We start from the raw sequence: 15,151 nt of genomic DNA, 5'->3' as shown, positions 1-15,151 counted from the left end.
ACGCTATATTTATAATGAAGCAAGTGCAAGAGAAATCATTAGAATATAACAAACCTGCATATCTATAATTCGTGAACCTTAAGGAGTCATTTGACAGGGTTACATTAAAAGACGTTATCCACTTATTGTATGCAAGAGAGATAGCTCTAGGAAAATCAAAATGATCAAAAATATCTAATAAAACAACACAATAAAAGTAAAAGTAGAACAGGAACTAACTGAGCCAATTGAGGTTGGCAATGGGATAAGGCAGGGGGATTCCCTGAACACTCTATTGTTCAACCTGGGTGGATATTCAAGATTAGATGTGGAGTATTGTATCTCAATGATAGACCTGGTAGGGCTGATAATAGGAAAAAGTGTGCTTTGTGTAAGGAGAGGGAGGTGGAAGATATTTTGCATTTCATGGGACGATGTCCGATACTACGTGAATACAGAGTGATGTGGTTCAGAAAAGTAGATTAGATAGGGAAGAATTGTTGGAACTTATGAGAGGTTTGGGCTGGAGGGAACTTGTTGGATAATTGGATATGCAAGGGATGCATGGAAGTATAGATACAAAGTGTTGGCATATAACTATTAGACTCATAACACTCTATTCTTCTTCTTCGTGTATTGTTCCTCTTCACCAGTTCTTAACCGATTTTGAGCTTGTATTCACGACATTCTAATAGTAAAATTTAATCTATATTTTTTTACTGCAGTTAATACTTATCAAGTAAAGAGTGACCTTTTATTATTTACTCAATCTTAATTAATATTAAATTGAATTGTGTTTATATGTTTATTTTAGTACGTAATACTTATAAAATTTCATTATGTATTCTGGTGCCTGGTGTAAGCTTATCCCAGCTAGGGAATTTCACTGGAAACTAGGATAGTTATCATTTTTTTTTTCATATTCATTAGTTATATTTTTTATTAATTATTGTTAATTTTATTGTTATTTATAGAAAAAAAAATGTTGATTTATATTTTGGCCAACCCCCCAGACGACCAAGGGTCATGGGAGAAAATGTTTTATTAGGAGAGATATTACTGTATTTAAAAGCAATAAACATTTCTGAATCTGAATCTATAGGGCTTTTCATCGATTGTCATTTGTTTCGAGCTTCTGTCATGTGTCACATAATATTAATACAGTGAAACTTGGATAATTTGAATCTCAGGGGACCGTTAAAAAAATTCGAATTATCCAAAAATTCGAATTAAAAAATAAATCAACAAAAACAAGGATTACCTACAAAAACATCTGCAAATGATAAATATCAGTAGTTGATCAGCAAAAAAACAGTAGTTGATCATTTTTATTGCTTGGAGATGTTTTTGTTCCTATTGTTGCCCGAGATTTGTCAACTTAACAAAATGAGCTAACAAAATTCGGCCAAAAATACCAATTAAAACATTTGCAAGCTATAAAAAAGACCGACTTTATTTTTTTCCAAAGAGATCCGAAATAATTTTAGCTGCTTTTTAGAATTTAGCTTCTCAGTAATAACAAAAGATTCTAAGATATTCAGAAAAGATAGCAGAAAAGTTCGAATTATCCAAAATATAATTCGAATTATTCACGACTTTTTACCATTACTAGGAAATGCTAGGGACCAGAATAAAAATTCGAATTAAAAAAGATTTCGAATTATGGAAGTTCGAATTAAGCAGGTTCCACTGTATATCTACGTCATACGTCTTTGGTTTGTATCATTGGTATACATATATCAATAACGTATGACGTAGATATATTAATATTGAATGAAAAGCCCTGTTGTTCAACCTGATCATGGATCAAATAATAATCATGCTTCAATCAACAATAATTATGAATCAAATACTTAACAAAAAGTAAGAACGAAAAAAGAATACCAAATGGGAATACAACGTTCCCCAAGTAAGACAAAATGCATGAATATAACAGCAAACCTACTAGATGTAAATTGGAGGCTGGAGAATCAGATAATAGAACATGGGATGGAGTTTAAATATTTATCACCTAAATACTAAGTACCCTTTCAGACTAAGACACTGGTGTCTGACACCGGTGTCCGCGACCTGTGTTCAATTGCAGCAAAGCATTGTTGAGCCACTAAAATCAGCCAGACACACAAAGTGGCTCGTCAGTAGTCGTTCATTTAAAACAATGCTTTGCTGCCGGTGGCGGACGCCGGTGTCAGACACCAGTGTCTTAGTCTGAAACGGTACTATATAAAAGAAAAATAAAACAAGTGCTACATGTAAGTACTCTCCTTTGCAGTAATTTCAATAATGCATTTAGAACTTTATATAAACAAAAGGCAATAAAATAACGAATAGAACAAGAACTGTAACATGCATTCTATTGTGTGGATATTAAAACTACGGTTGTATTACCTGACGGTCGCATAAAGGTACAGGTAGTGGCGGGAGTGGGTAAGAGTATTATCCAAATGCCAATTCATCTGATTAATTGTATCACACTACAATCCACACACTGTTTTCGTAAATTCAACTGTTAAACACTTCAATAACAAAAATAAAATAAAAATTCCATTTTTATTCAGTTGCAATGCGAAGGCAAAACAATCTTATTTTTCAATTAGAATACGGAGCGCAGTCCATAAGATTGTTTTGCCTTCGCATTGCAAACTGAATAAAAATGGAATTTTTATTTTATTTTTATATTGGTCGTTACTTCTTTGAGTAACTAGGTCCATTTTCTGTTGGAATTTACCAGCTGAACAGACGGGGTAGTGAATTCCTTAGTCCAAATGAGCATACAAAAAAATTTACAGCCCTTTGAAGCAGGGCCGCCGAGAGGGATGAGCGGGCCCCGGCAAGAAGTGACGAACGGGCCCCCGACAAAAAGTGAAGAACGAAAAAAATGTTCAACTTTTATAGAAATAAAATTATCAATAGAAAAAATATGTAATAAGAAACATTTCAAATATAATTTTTATTAAATTTTGATTATATTTATTTGCAGGTGTGGAATTTTCAATAGAAAAAATATGCAATAAGAAACATTTCAAATATAATTTTTATTAAATTTTGATTATATTTATATTAGTGAAAATATTATAATACAGGTGGTGCTTTTCGAGTTTTCTGATGTCTATAACTTTCAAAAAATCGCATGACTTTACCAAACCATTCTCAATGCACAAAGTTGATAGGCGAGTTAACCAATCCTAGATTCAATGAAGGTGCAGCATAGGTAGAAGAAAAATGTCCTGGCAGAGAAATCTCAGAGAATGGTTTGGATTCAGCTCAACTGAACTCTTTCGGGCTGTAGTGTCAAAAGTTAGAATTGCAATGATGATTGCCAACCTTCGTTGCGGAGATGGCAAGTAAAGAAGAAGATTGGAGAAAGTTGAGATTTACCATATTATCCTTGTATATTGCTCTCAAATGAAAAAATTTATCTATCAATTCTTCACTGATGTCTTCTTTATAAAACTCGCGCAATATATCAATTTTTTTTCTTAATATTCTCGTCATCGTCATTTTGGAATGTCCACAAAATGTTAAATAGCGAATGAATTTCATTTGCCGCATCAAATATTCTGGTTAAATTGTTTATTATTTGACAATATTAAATAGTTCACAGCGAAATATTGCGTCAGGCTCAAAATTATCAATAGCTCACTACTAGGCCCAGGCAATCATAAAAAAAATCTCACTGGCTTCTTGCGCCGCTTTTCTTTATTTGATGTAAATTCTGGATTTATTCCATAATTGCTGGTAACTAATTTAGATTCTTCAACAATGGAAGACCTGATCCCTTTAGATCCTGACCCTTTATATTCTTCAATCAATTTTTGATTTTTTGTAAATCTTCTAGAAGCCCTGATATGTTTTTAATCTCCATATCCATAGTTACCTTCCTGCACTGCAGCATTCGACTTCTGTGATTTATTGCTGTTAAAATTTTACACCAAATCAACTAAAGGTCATGTTAAATATAGCCGAGGATTAATTAAACGTATTATGGACATAAAGTGAAGAGCAAAAAAATTACGTCTTTGGTCTGGTCGAGGCGGTCCTGCTTTGAAGTTACAAGATAAAAATCGATTTTTCCAATATATCGAAAACTATTAGAGATTTTTTAATGAAAATGGACACGTTGCATTCTTATGGCAGGAACATTTTAAAAATAAATTATAGTTAAATTTGTGCACCCCATAAATATTTTATGGAGTTTTGTTCCCTTAAACCCCCCGCCCAAACTTTTTTGTACGTTCCAATCAAATTAATATTGTGATACCATTAGTTAAACACAATGTTTTTAAAACTTTTTTGCCTCTTAGTACTTTTTGGAAATTTTTATCGAGATATTTTGAATATTTGTCAAATCCACCACATATTTGTATACTGTTACGTACAATTGTAGAGACCTGGTAATAATATGAATTTTTTTTATAAATTACAGTTTGAGGTATATTTTGAACCATATTATAAAAGAAGCCACATCTCGATAAAAGGTGCCTCATCGGAAAAATACTAAGGGGCAAAAAAGTTTTAGAAACATCCTGTTTAACTAATGGTACCGCAATAATAGTTTAATTGGAACGTACACAAACATTTGGGGGGTTTAAAGGCACAGAACCCCCATAAAATTTTTATGTAAACATATTAAAAAAGAAGCCGCATCTCGATTAAAACTGGTTTATCGAAAAAATATTAGGAGGCAAAAAAGTTTTAAAAACATTGTGTTTAACTAAGGGTACCACAATAGTAATTTAATTGGAACGTACAAAAAAGTTTGTGGGGGTTTAAGGGAACAAAACCCCCATTAAATTTTTATGGGGTGCACAAATTTAACTATAATTTATTTTTAAAATGTTCTTGCCATAAGAATGCCACGTATCCATTTTCATTAAAAAATCTCTAATAGTTTTCGATATATCGGAAAAAATCGATTTTTATCGTGTAACTTCAAAGGGCTGTAACTTTTTTGTATGCATATTTTTACTAAGGTAAGTTAGGTTCAATCGAACTATTTTTGGTCCCAGAATATGTTATTTAATTTTTGACCTATATTTTTGTTACACCCTGTATATAATAATAACCTATATTATGCATTAAAGTTCCCTTAATTTTCATAACTAGCGTGTTGTTTATTGGGTTGAATTTGTCTGTCTGTGGTATAAGTTTCATGTCAGCTAATATATTTTTATGTTCCAACAAATTTTTTCTTTAATTACGGACCTTGTTAGGGGGAGGGGGAATTTCCCCTTTTTCTCTCCCCGTAGATCCGCCACTGGTAGAACCTATCCAAAAATGTACAAATTTTAATAAAGTATGCTATAATAAAGCATCCTAAATACCTCATTACCTCCTAACAAAACATTTGGTAAATAGCACAAAAATAACACCAAAACAAAAATAAAGTAGGTAAATAAACGCTAATATATAAATAGTTTTTCTTTGTTGTGATTTTAATAAAACATTACGAATATTAGAATGTTAAAAAGAATCTTCCTTTAAATTTTGAGAATATTGTATTTTTATTGTATTTATTATATTATAGAAACTCACCAGCGGATTTATTGCCCACATACCTAACACATAAGTTATACCTAATTTAACTTATCAACACTATAAAATATGTAATTAAATTTGGAAATATATTTTAAGAATTAACTAGGTGGTACACAAATACTCCGGACGTTTGGCAAGTCCCATTGTCAGATTTAAAAATAACATTAAGAAAAATAAAACAAGTGCTAGGTACATGTAATTAGTCTCTCCTTTGCAGTAATTTCAATAACGCATTTAGAACTTTATATAAACAAAAGGCAATAAAATAACGAATAGAACAAGATCTGTAACATGCATTCTATTGTGTGGATATTAAAACTACGGGTTTTCCGGTTGTATTACCTGACGGTCGCATAAAGGTACAGGTAGTAGCGGGAGTGGGTAAGAGTATTATCCAAATGCCAATTCATCTGATTAATTGTATCACACTACAATCCACACACTGTTTTCGTAAATTCAACTGTTAAACACTTTAATAACACATTGCACATGATCCCGTAATTCTTGTACACCCCCGTTTTAGGCTAAAATTCTGCAGCAATATGGCGCACTCACAACAATATCCCGTTCGATACTGTTTGGTCGGTTCATGTCAAGTCGAGTTTCTCGTTTCTGTTTGGTCTTTCTTTCTCTCTCACTACAAACGCTCTTCGTCCTCGTGTCTTCGAGTTCAGAAGAGATCGGGGTTTGATGGACTTTAGTACGGGGGCTCGCTTATGTTAATTTCGTACACACATCGCTTTGATTACCATTGTAAATATTCAAGCTGAAAACGAATTAGAATAGAACAGAAATGCTTTACTGTCATTGAAAATTTTACAATTTTATAGACAAAGAGTCAGAGAAGTAAAAAAAACAATAACAAATAGGTAGAATTACTGAAATTACATAAATCGTCAATATTATAAAATAAAAGATAATGAAATAAAAAAAAACAAGCTATTGCAAAATTTAATAAATTGCTACTACTACGTACTACTAAGTACTATCCTACTATCGGTTTACAGCGTTCTCTGACTCCTAACCGCCATTCTTCTCTGTTTAACCATAGACCTAGAGAGGATTTCTCTTTCTTCTAGTTATTTTTTCAATTCCCTCCCTCCAGCTTCATCTCGGCCTTCCTCTTTTCCTTCTCCCTTGTGGTGTCCACGTCAAAATCTGTTTAGGGATCCTGTCATCTGGCATTCTCTGTATACGGCAGTACCATATTAGTTGTTTTGTTTTTATGTCATCAGTTATTGTATGCGTGAATCTCATTATTTCTCGTATTCTCTCATTTGGTATCCCATAATCCCATCTCTTCTTGATTTGCCTGCTGCTCTTCTCCGGAAGTCCATTTTGATCTACCTCCACTAATTAGCGATTCTGCCAACTCGATAACAAAATCAATGAATGTCATTTTTATACATAAGTACCTATTTGAAGATTCAGTATAAATGATGAAGACTGCCTTCATTAGCAGTCTAAAAAGGTCCATGTTGCACCATTTGGTACTCCTTCTAAGTCATAAACAGTAATCATTTGGTCAGCGTAATCGACGTTGCCCATATATAGGGCTTTTCATTCAGTCATTTGTTTCGAGCTTCTGTCATATTATGTCGTATACTCCGTGCATATTAATATTATACACGTATTATACAATATATGACAGAAGCTCCGAAGCCCGAAACAAATTACAATCGATGAAAAGCCCTATTGGTTTTAATAAATTGTTGTGTCTGAACCTGAACAATGGGATGTATTCTTTCACCATTAATTTTTAACATTTATTCAGAAAAGATGTTTGAAGAGACATTCAGTACAACACAAGGTGGAGTTGTGATAAACGGGAAACTGATAAATAATCTCCGATATGCAGACGACACTGTACTGATTGCCAGTAGTGATACCGAATTACAATATCTATTGCATTCTGTGGTAGCACAGTGCAGTAATTATGGTCTCCACCTTAACATCAAAAAAACAAAATATATGGTCGTCAGTAAGGATAATGTCATCGATGCTGGAATTCACGTTAATGATGTACAACTTAAGAGAGTTGAAGCTATAACATACTTGGGAAGCAGAATCACTGATAATTGGGATCCATCCACCGAAATACGTTGCAGAATTGCTCAAGCCAAATCAGCATTTTTCCGTTACAAGAAAATTCTATGCGGTCATGACATAAAGGGTACCCCCCGTTAAGATAGGCAAAATGCCCTCACTCTCAGAATTCAATTTTTTTAATTTTTTTACGTTCTGTGCAATTAAAAAATGAGATAACGCGGATTTTTAGCTCGCCATCCCCCTTACCCCTCTCCCCACAGCCAAAAACGTAGATTTTTAGATTTAATTTTTTTTAGTTGGGTTGCAATTGATTTAAAAATTTCAAAAAATTCACACGTGTAGCTGAGGCTTTTACAAAACATGTCCATTTTTTATGGACCCTTAGGTCGAGTGTACATAACCTCAAATTTTTTTTTAACTTTTTAAAACCTGTAACTATTTTTTGGAGGGGGCTGCAGGTCCAATTTTTTTTTGTATTTTGTGTATTTTATCAAAAGCTATCTCTCTGATTTTTTTCAGATTTTTCCGTCAGGTGCGCCATCTTGAAAAATTCGGAAAACTGTTTTTTTAGGGGGTTTATAGGGATTTTCTCCATTTTATTGACTGCAACATAGATCAACTCAAGGTTTTGTTAATAGATTATGTATAATTTGAAATAAATGAGTCTTTTAGGATCATCAAAAATTGGGCAAAACACCTTGTAACCCCCCAAAAACCATGTTTTTTTAAGTTATATAAGGGTTTTTGCGGGCTTAATGATATTTTTTGAGATCGATACAGCCTGAATATTTTTTTTCATTTTTTTACGTTATATGTGATTAAAAAATAAGACTAATCGCATTTTTAGCCCACCACCCCCTCCCCTGCCCCCACAAAAACGTCAATTTTTCTATTTTGTTTTTGTTTAATGTTGCAATTAATTTAAAATTTTTATGAGGCTTCTACAAAACATATCTATTTTTTATAGACCCGTGTAGGTCGAGTGTACAATACATATAACCTCAAAATTCCTTTTTTATTTTTTTAAAACGTATTTTTGACTTCCAATCGATATTTTTTTAAAACGTCCAATGAATATTGTACATATCTCTCTCGCGGACGGCCGCTTCAATACATGCTTAGCGCTCATTTTTAATTATTAAAAATAATAGTAATAAAATAATGACAAAAATTTCTTTAGGCTATTGCAGGGGGGCTTTAAACTTTGAGTTGGTCACTTTATGACTTTCATAATAATAATTTTTAATCGAGTTATTAAGCCTTGAAAATGGCCATTTTCGCGTTTTTCAAATTTGAAATTGCATGTAAGTCGACAACAGTCAATTTTATAGAAAAATCACAAGATACCTTTTTTGCTCAGCTGGATCCAGAGAATCTAAAACAAATTTGTCCGAAGTGAAAAAATTGATTTTTTGAACTCGTTTAAAAAAATGTTTTAAACAATTTTCCGACCGCGGTACTGCTTGGCACCTTGTGGATTTGTTATAAGGACCAGTTTTTAAGTAAGTTTGTGCAAAAAAATTAATCGGAATATTTTACCTAACGGGACAAGCATACAGCGTGGGCTATTTGCATTATGAGCCAAACGTAGATGGTTTGTAAAATACACAAAACACAAAAAAAATTAGCAGCCATCGCCAAAAAAAGTTATACGTACCTATTAAAAAACAAAAAAAAATGAGGTTATAATATATGTACACTCGACCTTCGGGTCCATAAAAATAGATGTTCTGTAAAAGCCTCAGCTGTGCGTGTGAATTTTTTGTAATTTATAATTTAATAATTACTAACTATTCTAAATGCGAAATAAGCCACTAAAAAATGATTTTATTAACGTTTCGACGTCCACCACGGACGTCGTTTTCAAAATAAAAAATATTAATAAATTAAACAAAAATGTTGCTTGGTAAAAAAATCTTCTAATAATTTAATTTAATCTGACTTATTTATATAGATCGTCCCAAACCATTTTTTCAGTGCTTCACAGATTATCGAATTCTCTCTATCGCATTACAGATGGAAAATCAAATCATTTTTTAGTTAAATTGTGGCTTATTTCCCATTTAGAATAGTTAATTACAAAAATGCCACAAAGAAATAGCTTCAGAACAACATTTATAATTTAATTGCAAACCAACTTAAAAAAAAATAAAATCGAAAAATTGACATTTTTGGCTGTGGGGGAGGGGGAATAGGGGAAGTGGGCTAAAATTTGCTGTGAGTTATAATTTTTTTAAATCATATAGAACGTAAAAAAATAATAAAAAAAAATTTCAGGCTGTATCGACCTCAAAACATATAATTAGACCAGCAAAAATCCTTACAAAATTTTAAACAAACATGGTTTTTGGGGGGTTTAAAAATGTTTCGCCCAATTTTTAAATAACCTAATATACTCAGTTATTTCAAATTATACATAATCTATTAACAAAACCTTGAGTTGATCTATGTAGCAGTCTATAAAATGGAGAAAATCCCCAAAACCCACCTAAAAAAACAGTTTTCCGGATTTTTCAAGATGGCGCACCTGACGGAAAAATATGAAAAAAAACAGAGAGATAGCTTTTGATAAAATACACAATATCCAAAAAAATTGGACCTGCAGCCCCCTGGAAAAAAAAGTTATAGGTTTTAAAAAAATTTAAAAAAAAATGGTTATGTACACTCGACCTAAGGGTCCATAAAAAATGGACATATTTTGTAAAAGCCTCAGCTACATGTGTGAATTTTTTGAAATTGTTAAATCAATTGCAACCTAACTAAAAAAAATTAAATCTAAAAATCTACGTTTTTGGCTGTGGGGGGAGGGGTAAGGGGGGTGGCGAGCTAAAAATTCGAGTTATCTCATTTTTTAATTCCACAGAACGTAAAAAAATTAAAAAAATTGAATTCTGAGAGTGAGGGCAATTTTGCCTATCTTAACGGGGGGTACCCTTTGAGTCTTAGGACAAGAATTTTAAAGTGTTACGTGTTTTCCGTTCTTCTCTACGGAGTTGTCATGGACCTTAACAGGAAGAATGCTTAAGATGGTTAAATCCTTTGAATTAAGGTGCTATCGAATAATGCTGAGAGTAAGCTGGATGGACAGGGTGCGTAATGATATTATTCTGAGCAGGATGAAGAAAGGCAGAGAACTGGTAAAAATGATAAAGTCTAGAAAACTCGAGTATTTTGCGCATGTTTGTAGACATCCGGAAAAATATAGCATTCTACATCTAATTATGCAGGGTAAAATATTAGGCAGAAGAAGTCGAGGAAGAAGAAGAACATCTTGGTTAAGAAATTTGAGACAATGGTTTGGTCACACTTCGGAATCGCTCTTCAGATCTGCTGCGAATAAAGTTATGATAGCCAACATGATCGCTAACGTTCGATAAACGGACATAGCACCCGAAGAAGAAGAAGAACCTGTACAACTAATTTTGTTGTGCTGTCACGGCAATTACTCATGACTAGTACAATCTTGGTGACTTTCTACTATGTACTAGCTACTTAGCTACTGTACACTTCTTTCTAAGCGGTCTACAAATTTTGGTGTATTTTGCTGTTTGACATGAATGTTCCAACACAAGGATACTTTTTGTATTTAGCATTCAAATTGTTGTAAAGAAGCAGTAGAAATACTACATTAGTGCTTTCTCTTGTTTCAGCTAATTTTGGTACACCTCGCTGACCAAGTGTGCCTTCTGTTTCTTTTCCGCTGTAGATGTTTCTGTCGGGTCTATAACTGTTGGAGAAACCTGGTCTATAACTTTATCTCTCTTTTTACCGGTTTCAGGAGAGGTACTGTTTTAGAGAAGATCTCCGCTTGAGTTTAGTCATATATTCATCTATCGACTGAAAGATACTGTCGAGCACTGGCGGTTATCCCTTTAGGTCAATTGGTCAATAACCTCCCTGTAATAATTGTACAATCAAACGATTATAATGTAATTATTTCCTTAAAAAAAGAAAATTTTCTGTATTAAAAATGTTCGGAATACAATAGTATCGTTCAAAGTTAAATTTTGCTTTTATTGTATTGACTTTTCAGTCATTTTGTTGTTGTAAAATATAGCGACAAAGATGCCGCCAAAAGATTACCGATAAATAAACATGAAATACGAGCTGTTTGACGGTACCGAAAAGTCACATTTATCTTTGACTGAAACTACCGCAATATTACTCTTAAACAGCTAAATACGAACATTCACGATGGTCAAGAAATTTATTTGACCTCACTGTGAGAATACAGCACTGGGAATCCGAACGTTCACGAAAATACGCACTTATATGCAAGTTGGTACCAAATAGTGGTCATTGACCGTAGACCGTAGGTATCGTTTTCGTTGTTGAGACTAAAATCTCTCAGTTTCTATCTTATCTACGGTTGAGACGTGACTATCTACGCATGGAGTAAGATTAGTTCGGAATTTACAAAGTTAAGTTAAGTGCGTTCGTGAGATTAATATTATTTTATTATAGATTTTTATAAAATGTCGGTAGTGGTTAGTATAAATGAACTCCAACGCCAAATGAAATTAAATTGAAGAAGAATCGATTTACTTTTTAAATCCGCATAAAAATGTAAGTTTTTATTTATTTTAGGTTTTGAGTTTAAGTAGTTTGTTGATATTCTGGCTGTTATAATTACATATTATATCATACTATTTATCTCATTTATTTGACAATTAGTAATGAAGACTTGTTCCTTTTACTTATTTACTTGTCAAATAAAGATCCGCTTAAATTTAAACAACATATTGCAAAATAAGTTATAAGAAACCAATACAGATGATGGAATAAGAAATTATTTAAAATGGGATTTGTAGGTCTTGTTTTTCCAAAAAAATCTTGAACCACCGGATATGACCACTTCACTTACAGACCAGCCGCCACTGCTGTCGAGAGGGTTTGATATGGGGAGGTTCATAAACTTCTTCTTCTCCCATGTACTATCCATTCTTTCCAAGTACAGTACCATGTTCTTTCAGAACGTTGGTTACCATTATGGCTATCTTAATTTTATTCACTACCACCCTAAATAACATACTTGTATGAACACCATATCAATCTCGCAAGTTCTTCAATCATGAAGTTCTTCTTCGTCCTGGACTGCATTTGCCTGCTATTTTCAGCAGCATGCGGCTGAACCAAACAACACAACTAGTCAATATAATAAAGGAACGCAAGCTAGAATACCTCGGTCACGTTATGAGACACCCTGAAAAATATGATATTTTACATATTATGATCATTCAGGATAAACGTGGTTGGGGTAGAAGAAGGCTAAAAAAATCTATGACAATGGTACGGAAAATCAACTATTACATCATTATTCAGAGTTGCTGTCAATAAAGTCATAGTTGCTTCTTGTCTAATCATGCTCCTTGCCTACTAAATTGACTTACAATTCTCCTCCATTCGTCCCCGTTTGTTACTCTTTCTTCCCAACCAATAATTCCCTTATTTCTGAGATCTTCCTTTACACTATCAAACCATCTTTTTCTGGGTCTTCCTTTTCTCCTTCTCGTGATTGGGCTCCTTTTTAGGATCATATTTGGCATCCTCTTTCTTTCCATTCTCATCAAGTGTCCCATCTTCTCACTCTCTGTGCTTTTATGGAGCGACTGATGCTTGGTTCGTTATACAGTTCCTCCAATTCCCTATCTGTTCGTTGTACCCAACCTTCCTCCGTGTTTTTGCCTCCACATATAGCTCTGAGCATTTTTCTTTCCCATCTTTTAAATTTCTCCGTATTTGTTTTTTTCATTATCCATACTTCGCCACCATAATCACTGTGCATCTTATTACCGTTTTATACAGTGATAGTACATAGTACGTTCTTTAAAAGTAAAATATTGCAAAACCTCTAAATTTTAAAGAACCGCTTGGATTGACATGAAATTTGGCATACACATAGCTAACAAGTCAAAGAAAAAAAGTGATATTGTGCCGATGTGTGCTTTTGCCCCAGGGGTGAGTCTCACCCCCTTTTGGAGGTGAAAAATATATGTTCGAAATAGGTCCGGAAATGGATAAAATGACTAATTCTAAGCAACTTTTGTTTTATAAAGTTTTTTCACCAAGTTAATACTTTTCGAGTTATTTGAGAGTGGTGTGTTAATTTTCCTACAAAATAACCACGTTTTCAGACGGTTTTTCGCAAATAACTCAAAAAGTAAGTATTTAGTCGAAAAAAATCTTATCAAAAATATAGCAGGTAAAAAAGTGAAAAACATGGTGTATATATTAGGTCACTATATGTAGTAAAAGCAGAGTTATAGCTAATGAAAAATAGGTTCATATTCGTCAAATTCCAAATCGAATATTTTAACGGGCCATAACCAAAAAACGAAGCTCTTTTTTGGGGAAAACTCATTTTAATTTTTTTAAAGTGTTTAAAAAATGCTTATTTTTGTTTTTTAAAAAAAGTTTTTAGCATCAAAAGTAAACAAGTTACGCTCAAAATAAAGTTGGTCCCTTTTTTTTGGTAAGAAATCGGGAAAATCACCCCCTAATTAGCATTTCAAATGAACTTAATTGTTACCACTTCACAATTTTTTTACTCGGGTATGTATTGATCATATCATCTGTAAGTTTCACCTTTTCAAAGTAATTATTTTCGAAAGACCTCTAGTTAAAAAGGCTTAAACGAGTCACTTATCACGAGTGTATGCACATTTAGAAACACCGAATCTTAACCAATTTTTATCTTACATAAAAACAAAAAATACAAAATATTCAAAAAAGTAAAGACGACTTTTTTCATTGTTTAAGATTTTTGGTATATCTAACAATTTTTAAGTTATTTTGAAAAAAAACACTTTTTTCAAAATTGAAATTTTAAAAAATTTTACTTTAAAACCAAATTTTTTCAAAAATAAGCACTTTAAATCGATGAAACTTACAGATCATATAAACACAACATAAGTAAAGTAACTTGTAAAGCGGCAACGATTAATTTTATTTAAGTTGCTAATTTGGGGGTGATCTTCCTGATTTTTTTTGCCAAAACAAAAGGAACCATCTTTATTTTGAGCGTAACTTGCTTACATTTGATGCTAGAAATTTTTTTTATAAAAACAGAATTAAAGCTTTTTTTAGACACTTTAAAAAAGTTGTAATGTGTTTTCTCCAAGAATGCTTCACTATTTGGATATTTCACATTCAATTATTCTATTTGGAATTTTTCGAATATAAACCTATTTTTCATTAGCTATAACTCTGCTTTTGGTACTTTTGGTAGGTATAGAGACCTAAGATATACACCGTTTTTTTAACTTTTTTATAGGCGATAGTTTTGCCGAGAATATTTTTTTCGACAAAATGCTTAGGTTTTGAGTTATTTGCGAAAAACCGTCTAAAAACGTGGTTATTTTGTTGAAAAATGAACATATTCACTTGCAAATAACTCAAAAAGTATTGATTTTGTGAAAAAACTCTATACAACAAAAGTTGCTTAAAATTTGTCAGTTTATCCATTTTGGGACTTATCTTGGATATATATTTTTTCATACCCGAGATGGGGTGAAAGTCACCCCCAAGGAAAAAGCACACATCGGCAAAGAATGTACTATGATGAGAGCGCTAATAACCGACAAAA

General features: G+C 32.7%; 1 protein-coding gene across 3 annotated transcripts in view; it reads right to left on the bottom strand.

Annotated features, from left to right (window-relative positions):
* The window catches only part of LOC114341196 (mitogen-activated protein kinase kinase kinase 13-A), a 309,717-nt gene extending 303,617 nt beyond the window's left edge, over nt 1-6,100 (bottom strand). Inside the window, exon 1 of one of the 3 annotated variants that reach the window (XM_050658680.1) lies at nt 5,860-6,100. The gene's annotated coding sequence lies outside the window, so the exon portion shown is untranslated. The remainder of the gene's footprint in view (nt 1-5,859) is intronic. The other 2 variants (XM_050658679.1, XM_050658681.1) reach the window with 2 other exon arrangements.
* Nucleotides 6,101-15,151: the final 9,051 nt, after the last annotated feature.

This window comes from Diabrotica virgifera, chromosome 8 (genome assembly GCF_917563875.1).
Source record: "Diabrotica virgifera virgifera chromosome 8, PGI_DIABVI_V3a".
Taxonomy (NCBI): Eukaryota; Metazoa; Arthropoda; class Insecta; order Coleoptera; family Chrysomelidae; genus Diabrotica; species Diabrotica virgifera.
This window is presented reverse-complemented; position numbering and strand designations above follow the sequence as displayed.